Source organism: Stenella coeruleoalba (assembly GCF_951394435.1).
Source record: "Stenella coeruleoalba genome assembly, chromosome: X".
Taxonomy (NCBI): Eukaryota; Metazoa; Chordata; class Mammalia; order Artiodactyla; family Delphinidae; genus Stenella; species Stenella coeruleoalba.
In genome coordinates, this window is record NC_137152.1 from 100,063,080 (window position 1) to 100,078,411 (window position 15,332).

A 15,332-nucleotide genomic window follows, 5' to 3' on the forward strand; every position below is an offset into this window, starting at 1 on the left:
AACTTAAGAGAAATGCATTTCAAACTAACAATTGCTAATAAATTATCCCACAGGCCACAGATTTCATGGGTTCTAGAAAATATATGAAATTTGGAAATGCAAACTAGGCTTTCCATTTCCCTTTACTCTTCTAAATCCTTTAGGATTCAACACGGCTTCCTTCTGCAATTTGACTATTGACCTTTACTGAATAGAAGTTCAAGTCTATCAGAAATTCAAGTCAATTGAAATAATTGTCAGATTAAGTTTACTTTAGAGAGTCTTCTTATTTTGGTTTTGCTTCTGTTCAATAGTCACAGTAAATACATAGGCCTGAAAATAAAACAACCTAGTTTTACAGATGATTTTTTTAAAAACTGCATGCTGCAGCTCATGATTCTGTTTCCTTTTTTTTTTTTTAATTTCTAATGGACTTTGATTTACAAATAAGCAGTTTGGCAGCACTGGTTTCAGTGTAGGGCTTTTGGTATACCTCGATTCAAGCCCCTGGTCACTGTATGACAGTAACCAAGCTGAATGACTGTAACTTTCAACCTAATTCCCCCAGTCTTAACTCTGTACCAAATGCTGGTCCCATCCTTCCTTTGGTGACTCAGAAAAGGCAAATTTATATCTGTGACCTTAATGTTACTATAACACAGTTTGAAAATGCTAGGCAGAGGCATTTGGAGTGAGTACTTGACAAAGTTATTTGGAATTTTTAGAGGAAAGCATCTCTGGAGATTCTAGCTCTTTCCGTTTTGATTATATTCCATCTTTCTACCCATCTATCAGAGCTGACACAGGGAAGTACTATTTTTCAAAAACCAGGGGAAATTGTGAATGTTGTCACTTGCCTGCCCACTGCTGTTGTAATTCTTCCCTTGGAAAGGGGAATCAGAGAGTGGGAGTCCAAACAACTTAATGTAGCAACTCACAGAGCCAGAAAGAGAAAAATCAGGCTGGGTGGCAATTTAGGGAGCACACTCTATTTTTTTTGCACACATATTTCCTTGGATAATGATCTTCTCTTTTAAAGAAAAGTATGGTTCTCAGACAGCAATAAAAAGAATATTCTTTCATGGTGTACCTGGACCCAGGAGTTCATTTATTTTCAATTTTGCACAAATAGGATAAATTTAAAGGAAACAGTTCCTACGTACACCCAAGGGATTTTTGCCCACGTGAATAATACAGCTTACCTTTTTTCTAGAGAGGCCTTCCATAAACACAGGCTGGGTAAACTATCCCAGAGTTACAGTTTAGCCCTGAATAAGGCAGGAGTTATTCCCCCTCCTCCCCTGCCCCTTGACCTAGGCTATAGCCAACCCCTCCAACTGATGCAGGCAGGACTTCCATTTCATGCAGCCATCACTTCAATCATCAGGGAAAATAAGAAAAATATTGTGAAGCAGGCAAAATAGTTCTTGGTGCCCCTGAGCTGCCTTTGGGTACCTCTCTGCCTTCTCCTTTACTTAAGCTGTAGACCTGCACTATACAATATGGTGACTAGCACCCACATGTGACTATTTAAAGTAATTAAAATTAAATTTAGAATTCTGTTGCTTGGTGACACTAGCCATATTCCAAGTGTTCAACAGACATGTGTGGCTAGAAGCTACCATATAGGATGACACATAGAATATTTCAGAATGTGCTATTGGACAGGGTTTCTGACTGTTAGTTCCCTTTGCTTCTTGAGCGTAAGGACCATGTCTTCCAATATCTTCATCCCCTACAGCAGCCTTCCACAGTGCCTGAAACAACTATTGAACGTGGGAGAAACTTTACTAAGTTTCTAACTTAACTTTCTTAACTAAGTAACTCAGTGCTTACTATGTTGTCAAGAGCTCTGCTCAATTCATTATAAGCAATCTCTCATTTCATCATTGCAAGAACACTATGAGGTGGGTCCTATTACCATCCTCATTTTCCAGATGAGGAAACTGAGACTCAACGAGGTTAAATTATTTGCCCAAAGTCGCACCGGTAATAAGAACCAAAGCCAGGTCTTTATAACTTCAGAACCTATGCTCTTAACCACTGCTCTGTGCACCTAAAGAAAACAAGTCACTATAGACAAGCAAGCCTCTTGCAGAACAAGTGGTGCCTGGGTGGCTTCTCCACAGCCCTCATGCTTGACCAAAGCAGAATAAAGACAGGTTGGGATCAAGGACTGAGCATGAAGAATACGGGTGTAAAGTATGTTGATTTGTGTTCGAGTGTGCATATCAAATTAAGTGGCTATCTGACTACTTCTCTAAATTAGTAGTTTTATCTGCCATTTTGCATATGGGAACCATTGCCTTGGTCCCCAGTGGTGAAGGTTAGTGAAGCCTAATCACTTTGTGAAGTCACCTCCACATGCTGCACTTACCAGAAGGTTCTATAGCTTGAGTTTCTATACCACAGAGCTTGTGCCAGGACACGCAAATGCCAGAGAATCCAGTTTCCTGCAGCTTTCACAGTCAGTGTGTTTGCCAGACAAAACCCCAGCCAGCCACGTTTTTTACTCGGCATAGCGCCTTTAGAAATAATACTTACCGGAAGACTCCTTGCGTATCAAGAAGGAAAAGACTTACAACTTAAACCCAACAGTTCAAATATTGAGAGCCGCAGGGGAGGGTGAAATGTGATTATATTGAAATTGAGCATTTTAGTAGCCCCATTTGGCCTTAAAAGGTATTCTCTGCTAAACACCTAGTGAATTAGCTTTGATTCTAGTCTGTGCCTCAGTCCCACTGACATCACATAACCTGGCACCATCCTTCTGCCCACCTACATGTGCCCATGCCCTCATCTGCCCCCTGACTTATCAGGGTAACACCTCATCTTGCCTGCCCTCCCCAAGAACTATCTTGATTCTCCTTCCCTCCAGTAGTCCTTTGGCACAAATTCTCTAACAAACCAAGTCGTATAAATGTGGTGGTGATGTGTTGTGTGACCCTTCCATTCGCCATGATAGCATAATCTAATTTATTGACGATGTACTACATGCCAGGAACTGTGATGAGGGCTTTAGATAAATCATCTCATTTAATATTCTATCCCCATTTCAGAGATAATTATTAGAGTCTTAGAGAAATTTAAGTAATTCGTCTAAGTCAAATAAGGCATGATCTCTAGTGGTAGGATTTAGGGCCTTGTGACAAGCTAGTGGAGCATTATATAGTTGCCTTTTACCTCATAGCATATTGCACAGGCTTCAAAGTTGAGCCAAAGAAGATTAAGGCTATAGAAAATCATGTCAAAATGACAGCTCAAAGAAGTAAACCTCAATCAATTCACGGGCATTTTGGTTCATGTCGTCCTAGCAATCTCTCCACTGGAAGGCAGTATGGAATAGTAGAAAAGGCATAGGCTTTGGAAGCCAACATACCTAGAGTTGAGTACTAATTCTGCCCCTTCGCATCTTTGCAACCTTGGAATTGCCACTTGACTTCTCTGAGGTGTGAAACGGGGTGGGAGGGAGACCAATGATGACAATGTAATTAAGAATATAGACTTTGGTGTCAAATGATCTGGGTTTAAATCTCAGCTACTCTAGTTAATATTTTCAGATAATTTATTCATCCAGTTAATATTTATTGAGTATATTCTATGTGACAGCCCTTGCTCAAAGTGCTCAAACGAAACAAAGTCCTTGCACTCACTGCAGTGGATGAGACCAAAAACTATAAATATGTAAATAACATGTTTCAGTTGGTGTTAAAATGAAAAAAAAAAAAAGTAGGTAAGAAGACAAATTGTTGGGAGTGCTATTTCATCTCAGCTGATGGAAGAAGACCTCTCTGCTGAAGTGACATTGGACCAGACACCTGAATGAAGTGAGGGAGCCAGCTATACAAATACGAGGTGGAGTAGGGGTGGGGAGAAATGCATTCAAGATGTTACAGCATGAGCAAAGGTCCTGACATGGGGATGTGCTTGGTAGGTTTGACGCTAAAGGCCCATGTGGCAGGAGTGAAGTGAGAGAGGGAAACAGTGGAAAGAGATGACAGCAGCAAAAACAACCCAGAGCCCGTTGTCATGGGTTTCTAAAGCCTGGTAAGGACTTTGGATTTTATTCTATGTTTGATAGGAAGTCATTCTGAGGGCTTTGAGCAGAGGAGTGACATGATCCGATTAATGTGCAAAAGGATGCTGCCGACTGCTAGGTGAGGGTGAAAGTTGAGGAGCAGGGAGACCACTTAAGAAATGAGTGCACGACTTCAAGTGAAAAGTGACTGGCTTGGACTAAGATGAAGGTGGTAAGAAGAGGTTGGATTTTGAATATATTTTGAAGATTGCACTGACAGGCTGTGAAATGTGCAACCAAAGAGAAAAGTCAAGGATGACTGCAAAGATTTTGGCCTGCACAACTGGAAGAACTGGATAGTAGCGCCGTTTTCTCTGATAGAGAACCCTGGAGGAGTAGCAAGCGGGGGTGGGGAAGAATCAAGAGCTGCATTTTGGCCACGCTAAGTTGGAGATGCCTATGAGATATCCAAGTGGGGATGTCAGGTAGACAGTTGGATAAATGAGCCTGGAGTTTAAAGAGGTCAGGGCTAGAAATTTTACCAGCTGTATCATCTGGAACCAGCAAATTAACTTCTATAAGCATCAGTTACCTCATCAATAAAATGGGGATAATATTTGTTTCACCGGGTCATTTTGAGGATTCTCAATAATGTATGTAAAGTGTGAAGCACTGTTCCTGTACATGTAAGTGCTTATAAATGGTAGCCTTCTCACTGTCAGTATCCATTGCAAATAACTGGCAGTCAGTTGTTGCTGTTGTAGAATCTTTGTTGATTGTTCTAAACCCAAGTTGAATGTTAGAATCACCTAGGAAGTTTTCTTCAATGTAGGCCCCACATCATGCAATTAAATCAGAATCACTGGAGCAGTGATCAGTAGCTTCCCAGGTATGTATTACCTACAGATAGAGAACAGAACTCTTCAGATTAGTTCCAGCTCACCTTTTGGGAAACTAACTAAATTGGGAAAATTTGGGCTCTTCTTGATATCCCTGAGCAAAATTGCTTCTTTTTTTCCGTTGCTTTTTTTTAAAATTAATTTATTTAATTTATTTATTTTTGGCTGTGTTGGGTCTTTGTTGCATGCAGGCTTTCTCTAGCAGTGAGTGTGGGCTACTCTTCATTGCGGTGCGCGGGCTTCTCACTGCGGTGGCTTCTCTTGTTGCAGAGCACGGGCTTTAGGTGCACGGGCTTCAGTAGTTGTGGCACGCGGGCTCAGTAGTTGTGGCTCGCGGGCTCTAGAGCACAGGCTCAGCAGTTGTGGCGCATGGGCTTAGTTGCCCCGTGGCATGTGGGATCCTCCCAGACCAGGGCTCGAACCCGTGTCCCCTGCATTGGCAGGCGGACTCCCAACCACTGCACCATCAGGGAAGCCCTTTTCTGTTGCTTTTTTTCCCTTAGTACGAAAATAGTTCTTGTTCTAAGGACCTGGAAAAAACAGCCACTGCGGAAACTCAAAAAATTGCAATTCCAGGATAGCTTTTTCTCCTTAATAGAAGAGAATTTGTTCCTCTCGTTTTCTAGGCTCTGCATTGTCAGGTTTGCCCTCTGCAATACAATTAATTGATTCAAGAATAATAAGAGTATTGAACTTCTCTTTTTAATATCTTACTGATAGAAAACAAAAACACAGTTGGAAAGTGAAGTCCAATTGGTCAAGGGTTATAGGCTCCGGATTGCTGAAGATGAAGTTTCATTGACAGATAGAACTCCAGCAAGCTGAGGGAAATGGCCTTGTAGTGCTCGATAGTGATGGCAGCCCTAGAGCCAGTCCATCGCTTGGGAGTCATGGATTCTCAGGATTCTCAGCCTCTGTCTCCCCTGATTTCACTGTCTTTCTTCCTTATCCATCCTGTACCCCTTTTCTGGTATCAGTAGTCTTGGTCCTCATGGAGGTGTTCACTGATGTTATAAGGGCTTCTGTTACCCTTGAGCAAGGGATAATTTTTGTTTGAATAGGGGATTCACGTCCCGAAAAGGAGAGTGGGTTTCCTGGTATCATATAAGGTACCTTCTAGAGGCTGGAGAAGACCAGCCCTATGAACAGGACACTAAGAAAGGGGAAAATGGCGAGAGTTTCCAACAAAAATGCCTTCCCCTCACTCATTTTTGCCTTCTCTAACTTTACTGTGGACTATTTATTGCTTAACAATTTGGTCAATTTCTTCTCTAGATCATACCTTTAATTAAGAGAACATCATTATAAACTATAATCTGCTTTCTCTTCTGAATTACTTAGCCCCCTCTGAAATTTCTGCTTTTAATAAAGGTTCAGGTGGCATTACTAGGTGGTACAAATGAAAAAAAGGTGGCTTTGGGTCTCTGTCTGCAGATTCTAGTTTGTATTGCACATACCGGTGATGTCAAGAGGGGCCACAGAGGGCTTTTAACCTACCTGCTCTTTTCCACCAATCCACCCCAAAGTCACCAAACAAACAAGTCTGGGAAAAACTGTGCTCGCTATGCAAACATAGTTTACAGATAGATCCCAACCAGAATGCCACCCTGAAGGGCCTCCTATATGGAAATTCAGAGATTGCCACTGGCTCAATAACTTGCCCAGGTCACACAGTTAATGAGGAACAAAGCTGAGACCCCATCCAAGCCTGCTGAATTCAAGGCTACAGACACACTTTTTCCACTACAAGCCCAGCCTCTTCAGCTCTAACACTGACCATATCCTTTCTGGTGAAAGTGAACAACTCACCTTTAAAATCGTTTATTTCTTCAAGTTTTGTTTTGTTTAAAGTCGGGGCAAATTGTAAATTAACAGCAATCTCTTCCCACTGAGGCACTGGAATAAGTGAACATTCTTGTCACACACTGTAACGCTGCTACAGGCCCCTGGTGTCCACACTTCACCACGTGAAGGGATCAGAGCAATTTGGGGCAGGGAGGAAGAGCACATCTGGCTTGCCAAATGCATCTGACACGCGTTTTAAAGAAATCAGTAGCTCTGATGAGGCACATTTGCGAAAAGGAATCATTGAATTTTACACATTTTTTCCCTGAAGCAAAGGAAATGGTTTCCATGTTGACTTGGAGCAAGGCACACAGGAAATGATTTCATTTCTAAAGCATGACTGAAGCCCCAATTTCATTGTCCTTATTTCCTTCACGTCAGTTCACACCTTTCTAAACATTCAGACTGCTTGTCAGTTTCCTTTTGCCTCAGACAATCAGTGGCTGCACTGTGACTGTGTTTTAGTGAAAGTAGGGGGAGGAAGGGAATGGAATACTGGTTTCTGTTCTTTGTTTTTCTCTTGGTGTGCTATGATCCTGGCTGAGTTATTTTGGGGGCTGGGCTTTTAGATAACTTCAGTGCAGGCGAGGTCACCTTTTGCCTAGACATTTGAGTTTTGCTTGCAAACGTCAAGTACACATCCCAAGTGCCTTTGCCTGACGTTTTCATGCTGTGCTCTAAAGTCCAGGGACAGGTTTCCTTCTACCTCAAGGAATACTATTGCAGATGTCTCCTTTCCAAAGGTGCAGGTGAAAACCCAGGTCAGTTTCCGGTCACCTTCCTGGTGTCCCTCCCTGGCATGCAAAGTCAGATTATTATTCTGATTTGTCTTCTGCGTCTCTGGTCAGGTCAGGCTAATAGTCCAATGGGTTGAAAGTAGCATCAGTGGCTCTGTGACTTTGAAAGCCAGAGTCAACAAACTCTTGGGGAAAGTGGTTCTAAGGTCCTATTGCTCTATTCTGAGGGAATAGAGGAAGGGACGCAGTATCCTCTACCCCTGTGGCTCTCAATCAGCAATGATTTTGCCGCCCAGGAGGCATTTGGCAATATCTGGAGACATTTTCTTTTTATTGTCACGACCTGAGAAGAGGAGGCGTTACTGGAATCTAGCGGATAGATGCTAGTGATGCTGTTAAACATCCTGCAATGCACAAGACACCCCTACAACCAACGATGATCATGATCAACAACAGTGCTCCAAATATCAGTAGTGCTACCCAATTGAGAAACCCTACTTTATGGGTTTTGATAAAGCCACCATTAAGTCGGGAAAACAATAATAATGAACATTTAATTGAGCTCATACTTTGTTCTAGGCTCTGTTTTAGGGGTTTTACATGTGTTAACTCATGTAATACTCATGACAACTCCATGAAATAGATTATATTTTTATCCAATTTTCAAAGTGCAGAAACAGAGAAATTAAGTAACTTGCCCAAGGCCATACAGCTAGTAGGTGAAGGAGCTGGGAACTCACTCACGCAGACTCCAGAGTCTGTGCTCGCCAACAGTACACTGTTCCCAGGTGGGTTAGGTAGTGGTTGTAAATCGTATGCTAGGGCTGGACCATATCCATATAAATTCTGTTTGAAATGGTGCCTATACTTTAGCATAACTTCAAGGGGCATGATATTTCTATTAATACCTCCCTGAAATGTGAGATTGGAGACCAGGATGTCTTGCCCTTAACCCACATGAAAGCCCCACTTTTTAAAAGAAGTCAACAAATTATTTTTTTCTCTTTATTTTGAGAATGAATATCTATAAAAATGTACTACTAGGGCTGTTATCAAGCAAGACTGAATTAACTTTTACTGTTTCTGATGCACTTCATTTGTCACTTCCCCACCTGGGCAGTACCACCTCTTCCCCATTTACCTTACCAGGTACAAGATGCCCTCCCCCTCCCCTCCCCTGCTCACAGAAAAGAATTGGAAACATATGCACTGAGGAATAAATGATGGAAAACAACCAAAAGTGTGATCCCCTTGCAGGAGAACTTGTATTTCAGCAAAAAGCAAAACATAGCTAAAGGAATGATAGCCTAAGTGGTGGACATATCAATGGTTAAGGGAGAGGATTTAGAAGCTCAATCTAGCCTCTTTTTGACATGTCTGTACAAGGCTAGTCTTATACATACAGTGATGCAAATGGACAATATAGGCATGATGGCAACAGTGGCCAAGAAAAGTTAATAAATACATAAAGCTAGACCATTCCCCTTTGAGGAACAATGGAGTACGAAGTAACTAAAACCGTCTTCCCCTTACCTTTCTTTCATTCTGCCCTCTCAAATTATTCACTCAGAACACATCTGACACATTTGAGGCATAGAGATGTCACAAGCACCAATACTATCTTCACAAATTATGTAATACTTTGCCTGCAAGCTGACAGTAAATTAATACCATAAAGTGAATTAGCAGATTATGCCTCTGTGGACAATTATGTTTTCAATTTATTGGTCTGTTTTCTGAATGCAGTTAATTCTCAACTATCAACATATCTAAATATGCCTGTTGAATCCTGTCAGAGTGAAAAATTGTGTTCATGTCCAGATCGTGGGAAGAAATGGTCTCATTGTCATTTGTGCTAGTACCACTATATCAAGGATATTGTGGTCAATTCTGGGGCCCACATTTTAGGAGGGACTTTGAAAAATTAAAAAATATACATATCTGGGAGCTGGTGACCAGAAGGGGAAGGGGATGACTGGAATTCACGTCATACAAGTAACAAGTGAAGCCCGTTAAAATATTTAGCTTATATAAGAGACAATTAAAAGGTGACACGGTGGTGATAGTCTTCATGCTGTACATCATGTGGAAGAGAGAGCGTAGTTATTCAGTATCACTTCAGAGGGCAGAATTAGGACCAGCGGGTGGAACTACAATTTTAACATTCATTCATTCCACAGATCCGTAGTGAGAGTTCCCTGCATGCCAGGCATTATGCTCGACAGTGGGAATACAGAGACAAAAAAAGACGTAATCCTTACTCTGAAGAAGCTCAGAGTCCACTGGGGGTGACCATTACAAGGCAGTAAAATCAGTGCTACATGCAGTGGAGAAATGGAAGCCGAGAGATTGCCCAATTCAAGCAAAAGGCAGAAGGAGGACTGGAGGGGAGAGAGGCTCTCATGAGAGATGTCAGCCCAACAAAAAGAACTTTCTATCAACTTGAACTGTCCCACCATGGAGTAAGCTACTTCCTGAGCCTCTTGTGAGCTAGGGAGTGCCTGACCGCTAGAGGCATCTGAGCAGAGAAGCCATTGCAACACTGGGGGAAAGGCTGAACCAGATGGTTTTTAAGGTCCCTTCTGTCCCTAAAAGTCTGTTACTCTACTGACTCCAACTGGATGTTCTATTGACCAAGTGAATATTCTAATTTAACTCTGAGGGAAGCAGAAAATTTCATTCACCAGGTCTTCCCAGTAGCGGTGTTCTGGCTAATGAGGATTTTAATGTATGAACCTCAACTAAACCACAAAACATAAATTTAAAAGGAAATTTGCTAGATAGCTAGTGGGAAGCAGCCGCATAGCACGGGGAGATCAGCTCGGTGCTTTGTGGCCACCTAGAGGCGTGGGATAGGGAGGGTGGGAGGGAGAGAGACGCGAGAGGGAGGGGTTATGGGGATATATGTATACATATAGCTGATTCACTTTGTTATACAGCAGAAACTAACACACCATTGTAAAGCAATTACACTCCTATAAAGATGTTTAAAAAAAGGAAATTTGCCATTCTACCCATTTTTCCTCCACCAACAAAAATTTTTAAATCCAAATCACATGACAATGATTTTCGCTGACGGCAGACCATGCACATTCACCAGGAATGTGTCTGAAGATCCAGATACGTGAATAATACTTGCACATATAATTTCCTTTATAAAATGAAGTAATGTTCCTGTGTATATGGGACTGAAGTAATTTATAGTGCTATTAAATTCTGCCACTAAAGCAAATTACGCTTTCTGTACTATAAATATATGTACTGTTTTTCGGCACTTCCTGTGTGTCAGGCACTGTTCTAAGTGAGATGCTTGTGTTAACTCATGTAATTTCTCTCAATAAACCTTTGAAGTGGACACTTTTAAAAAAAATCATCCCATTTTATGGATGAGGAAATTGAGACACATAGGGGCCAGATCATTTATACACTAGGCAAATGGGATTATAACACAAGCAGTGTGACTCCATATTCTCGACCACTGCACCATACAGTTACCTTGTACTGACCTGGGTCTACAGAGGAACACTTTTATGCACAGTGACAAGGAGCAACAAACACCATTGCAAAGAAAGCCAAGGGCTGAGTGGTGGGCTGAGCGCCCTCACTAGCCACTTGCTTCCACACACCAGCCTCACAGAGCCCAAGATTCAAATTCTCACCTCAACAAAAAAGCAAACTTCTCCATATCATTGACCTTCATGGTCTATCACAGATCGTCAGAACAGTGACTGTAGAATCCGTGAATGCTAGTGTGCTACTTTAGCTGCCGTTTGGGGTTAATCTGTTCCTCCCCCATTCGTGTATTTCTCTTTCTGGATTTCATTTGCTAATTATCTAGCAGTTCTAAGAGAATTTCTTATGGCCTCTCTACATAACCATTGTCTACTCCTTCTTAGTACAAAATGGTGCTCTGTGGGATGAAATAAATGAATCGTGGTGGGTTAGAGAAAAATGAATTTGCTGTTACACATCCTGCCCATAAATTTTAAAATTTCTTCCAGATGATTGAGCTAAGATCCAATACCTTTTATTGCCTTCAATATTTCAACCAAAGACAGACTGCAAAAAAAACCCAAAATGCTAGCGATATTTTTTTCTCAATGTTATACTGTCACTTAAACACTAGTTAGGAAGGTAAACATTTCAGCTTAATTTTTCTCACTGATGAGCCATTTCTTTTTCCCCTTTCTAACGTCCCTCAGAAATCAGTCATCAAGCAGGACCCAATCATTTCTGCCACTAACTAACTTTTCATTTACTGCATTCATTAATATCTGTTGCATGTACACCACACACATTTAAAGTACCCACTTCAAGTACTGCCATTTTTTCTCCTAGAAATGCATCATTACCTAAAGGAATAAACCTTTTAACCTGTATCAGCAATCAAAGAGCTCAAGTAAATGATGAAGTAAATGAGTCCAAACTATACTACACTCAGATCAAACTTCATGGACCCCTTTGCCCTTGCCTTATAAATTTACCTTTGGAAGCAATGGCCTATTTGCAAATTGTGTAAGAGACAAATTGTTCTAACTCCCTCTCCCTTTCACTTAGATTTGATTGGGCCAAGACGAAGAACACAAAATGCCTCTTTGTAAGTGAACAAAGGTACACACCCACCACAGGGTTGTCTATAATAGCAAAAACTTGGAACTGGCCTAAGAGTCCTTCAGTAGGGGATTGGGTAAATAAGGTATGATATATTCGTAGATTAAAATGCTATGCAGCCATTACAAAGGAGAAAAAGTATAAAGAGATGCAAGGGAATGATAAAGACCAAATTCAGTATAGAGATTACTTTTGGCCCAGAGGAGGGGTATGCAATTAGGGAGGATACATACGCACACTTCAACTAACTTCATAATATTTTATTTCTTAAGTTTCGTGGCAGGTACACAGGCGTTCTTAACATAATTTTTTGTATCTTTCTGTGCATCGGAATTATTTACTACTTTGAAAAATTCTTTGAGCAATTGTCTAGGAAATTCCTACTGAAATGAAATAAAGTCATTGAGAATATTTCATTATGATGCTTAGAAATTGTTTCATGTGTCAGATGAGGATAACGTGATGTGAAATGAGCATAAATTTCAACGGATGAGATTTCATTTCAATCTTATTAGGAGGAAAGTTATTAGGGTGGACATCAAAGGCAGGCTAAGTGGCAAAAAACCAAACAAACCACGGATTATAAAACATATATCCTGAGTGGTTTAGCTGAGAAAGATCCAATGATCTTTTTTTTTAATTAACTTTTATTGGAATATAGTTGATTTACAATGTTGTTAGTTTCAGGTGTACAGCAAAATGATTCAATCATACATATAATTGTAAAGCAATTATATTCCAATAAAGACGTTAAAAAAATTATACATATACATACATACATTCTTTTTTTTAAGATTCTTTTCCCATGTAGGCCATTACAGAGTACTGAGTAGAGTTCCCTGTGCTATACAGCAGGTTCTTATTAGCTATCTATTTTATATAGAGTAGTGTGTATATGTCAATCCCAATCTCCCAATTTATCCTTCCCCCCCCTTTCCCTGTTGGTAACCATAAGTTTGTTTTCTAATGAACCTATTTACAAAAAAGAAAGATCCAATGATCTTTAGAGTAACTTCAGCTCTAGAATTCTACAGTGCTATAAAATTAGTGCTGGTAGCCATTTTCACCAACCTTCTGATATCTTTGACCAAGAATCTTGTTGTCACCCTGATCGGGCCTAAGGTCAGTTATTAAATATATCTTGAGTACCTACCATACATCAGGCATTATGCTGGATTCCAAGAGGGCTACCAAAATGAATCAGGCATGGACTTGTCCTCAAAATCACCCAGAAACATGGAGAAGACAGACCCACAGCCAACTCACCTTAATGCAATTTAGTAAAAGCTCTATAGCAAACGTACGAACAAAGTACTTTGGGAGACTAGCTGAGGAAGCACTTCTGTGGGGACTGAGGTGAGTCAAGAAAGATTTCACAGAAGACATGATATTCACTCTGGATCTTGTAGGGTGAATAGGGATAATTCAGGCAGAAGCAAAAGCGTAACCAGAGGTAGAAGATATGCAAATGTGTGGCGTATTTCAGTGAACAGTGAGTAGTCCATTGTGACTGGCTCCTAGGAGAGTAGTCAAGATCATAAAGACTCTTGAGTATCATACGTAAGAGTTTGGATTTTGGCCTGTAGCTATTAGGGAACTATCGGAGAATTTTAAAGAATGAAGTAACCTGATGAGATTTACATTTGAAAGGAACACTGGAGGATAAATTGAAGAGAGAGGTGAGGCTGGGAGACCAGTTAGGAGGCAATGCAGTCTAGACCAAAAACAGGAGAGCCTGCCCCAGGACAACGGTAATGAGAATGAAAAGAAGACAAAAGGACAGACCCTGCAGGCATTTCTATGTTAGAATAAACATGGCATAATGAGAGGCTGAAGAAAGAATAAAAACCAAACTTTCTAGCTTGGATGTTAGGTAGTTTGCTGATGAATTTAGGAGAACCAGGCTGTACAAGGAAGACAGTAAGTTTGGTTTGGAAATGTTTAATCTGAAAGTGTCTCTAGGTCCATCAGGTGAAGATGTCCATCAGCAAGGCTTGTTTGCTGTCTCCCCAAACCATATCCTGAATCCAACCTCTTCCCTCTACCTCCATTGCTCCCAGCCTAGTCCAAGTCACAACCATCTCTTCCCTGGATCATTAGGATAGCCTCCTAACCAATCTCCTCGCTTCCACTCTGGCCCACCTCATAGTCTAGTCTCCATACAGCAGCTAGAGTAATGCTTTAAATTTTTAAATCTGATCTTCTCACACTCCTCCTCAAGTCCTCCAATGGTTTCCCATCACATGTAAAACAAATCCAAACTTTTTACCATGACCTACAGGGCCCTACAAGATCTGACCTCTGATTATTCTTCTCAGCTCTTTGCCTACCTTTCTCCCTTTTGTTCATTCGGCTTCAGCCATATTGGCTTTTCTTCCTGTTCTTTATGCAAATCAAGCATATTTCAACTCAGTGAATAATTTCAGTGACTCATTGAGGATCTGACTGCCATAAACGCAATGCTTAATTTCCATGGTGATAGTTCTGGGAGTGCAAATAATTCTGGAATTATTTGAGCAGGTCCAAGCAAGCCTCAAGAAAGACACAATGCAGCTGGCCAAAGTCCAGAGAAGAGAAGCTAAATAAACAATCCAAAAAGCTGAGGTAGAGGCCAGAAAACGCCATAAAAGGATGCTTGAAAACACGGCATGTGTTTATAGTTTCTACCAGGCTATCTCACTTCTGGTCAAAGATTCTTTTTAATTTTTCTCTAGGGTTTTCATTCCTAAGGATCTAGCTCCCAACTCGATTGTAAGTCATGGGGTCACTGAGACCATGCTTCCTTTATATTCTCCAAAATGCCTAACATAGACCTGTAAGTATTTAGTACATGTTCTAAGGACCACCTGAATTGAATTGAAATTTAATGGAATTAAATTCAAAAATCTAAGGATGAGGGAAACTTGGCATGGTACAAAAAACTAACAGTTTGGAGGGTTTGACCTCAATCTGAATTGAGGGAAGGACTCACATATTCTTCACACACCCCAGCAGAGTGGTTTGTATATAGCAGGTGCTCAATAAGTATTTGTTGAAAGGATGGATGAAAGACTAAATATGTTAATGAAAGCTCAAGCAGTAGTGATAGAATATGCTCCAATGACGGGAAGCAGTTTTTTTCATTCTGTCCTTGTCGTATAACAGGGATGCCATGCTTATTTCTAGACACTCCAGTTTAAGAGAGACACTGCTAGCTAGAACCCCATGGGAGAAAGACCCATGGGGTTCTATGAGGCTTCCGGG

The 15,332-nt window shown here is 40.9% G+C and overlaps 1 protein-coding gene across 1 annotated transcript in view; it reads left to right on the forward strand.

Annotated features, from left to right (window-relative positions):
- The window catches only part of GRIA3 (glutamate ionotropic receptor AMPA type subunit 3), a 289,448-nt gene that overhangs the window by 249,698 nt on the left and 24,418 nt on the right, over window positions 1–15,332 (forward strand). The gene's annotated exons all lie outside the window — the stretch shown is intronic.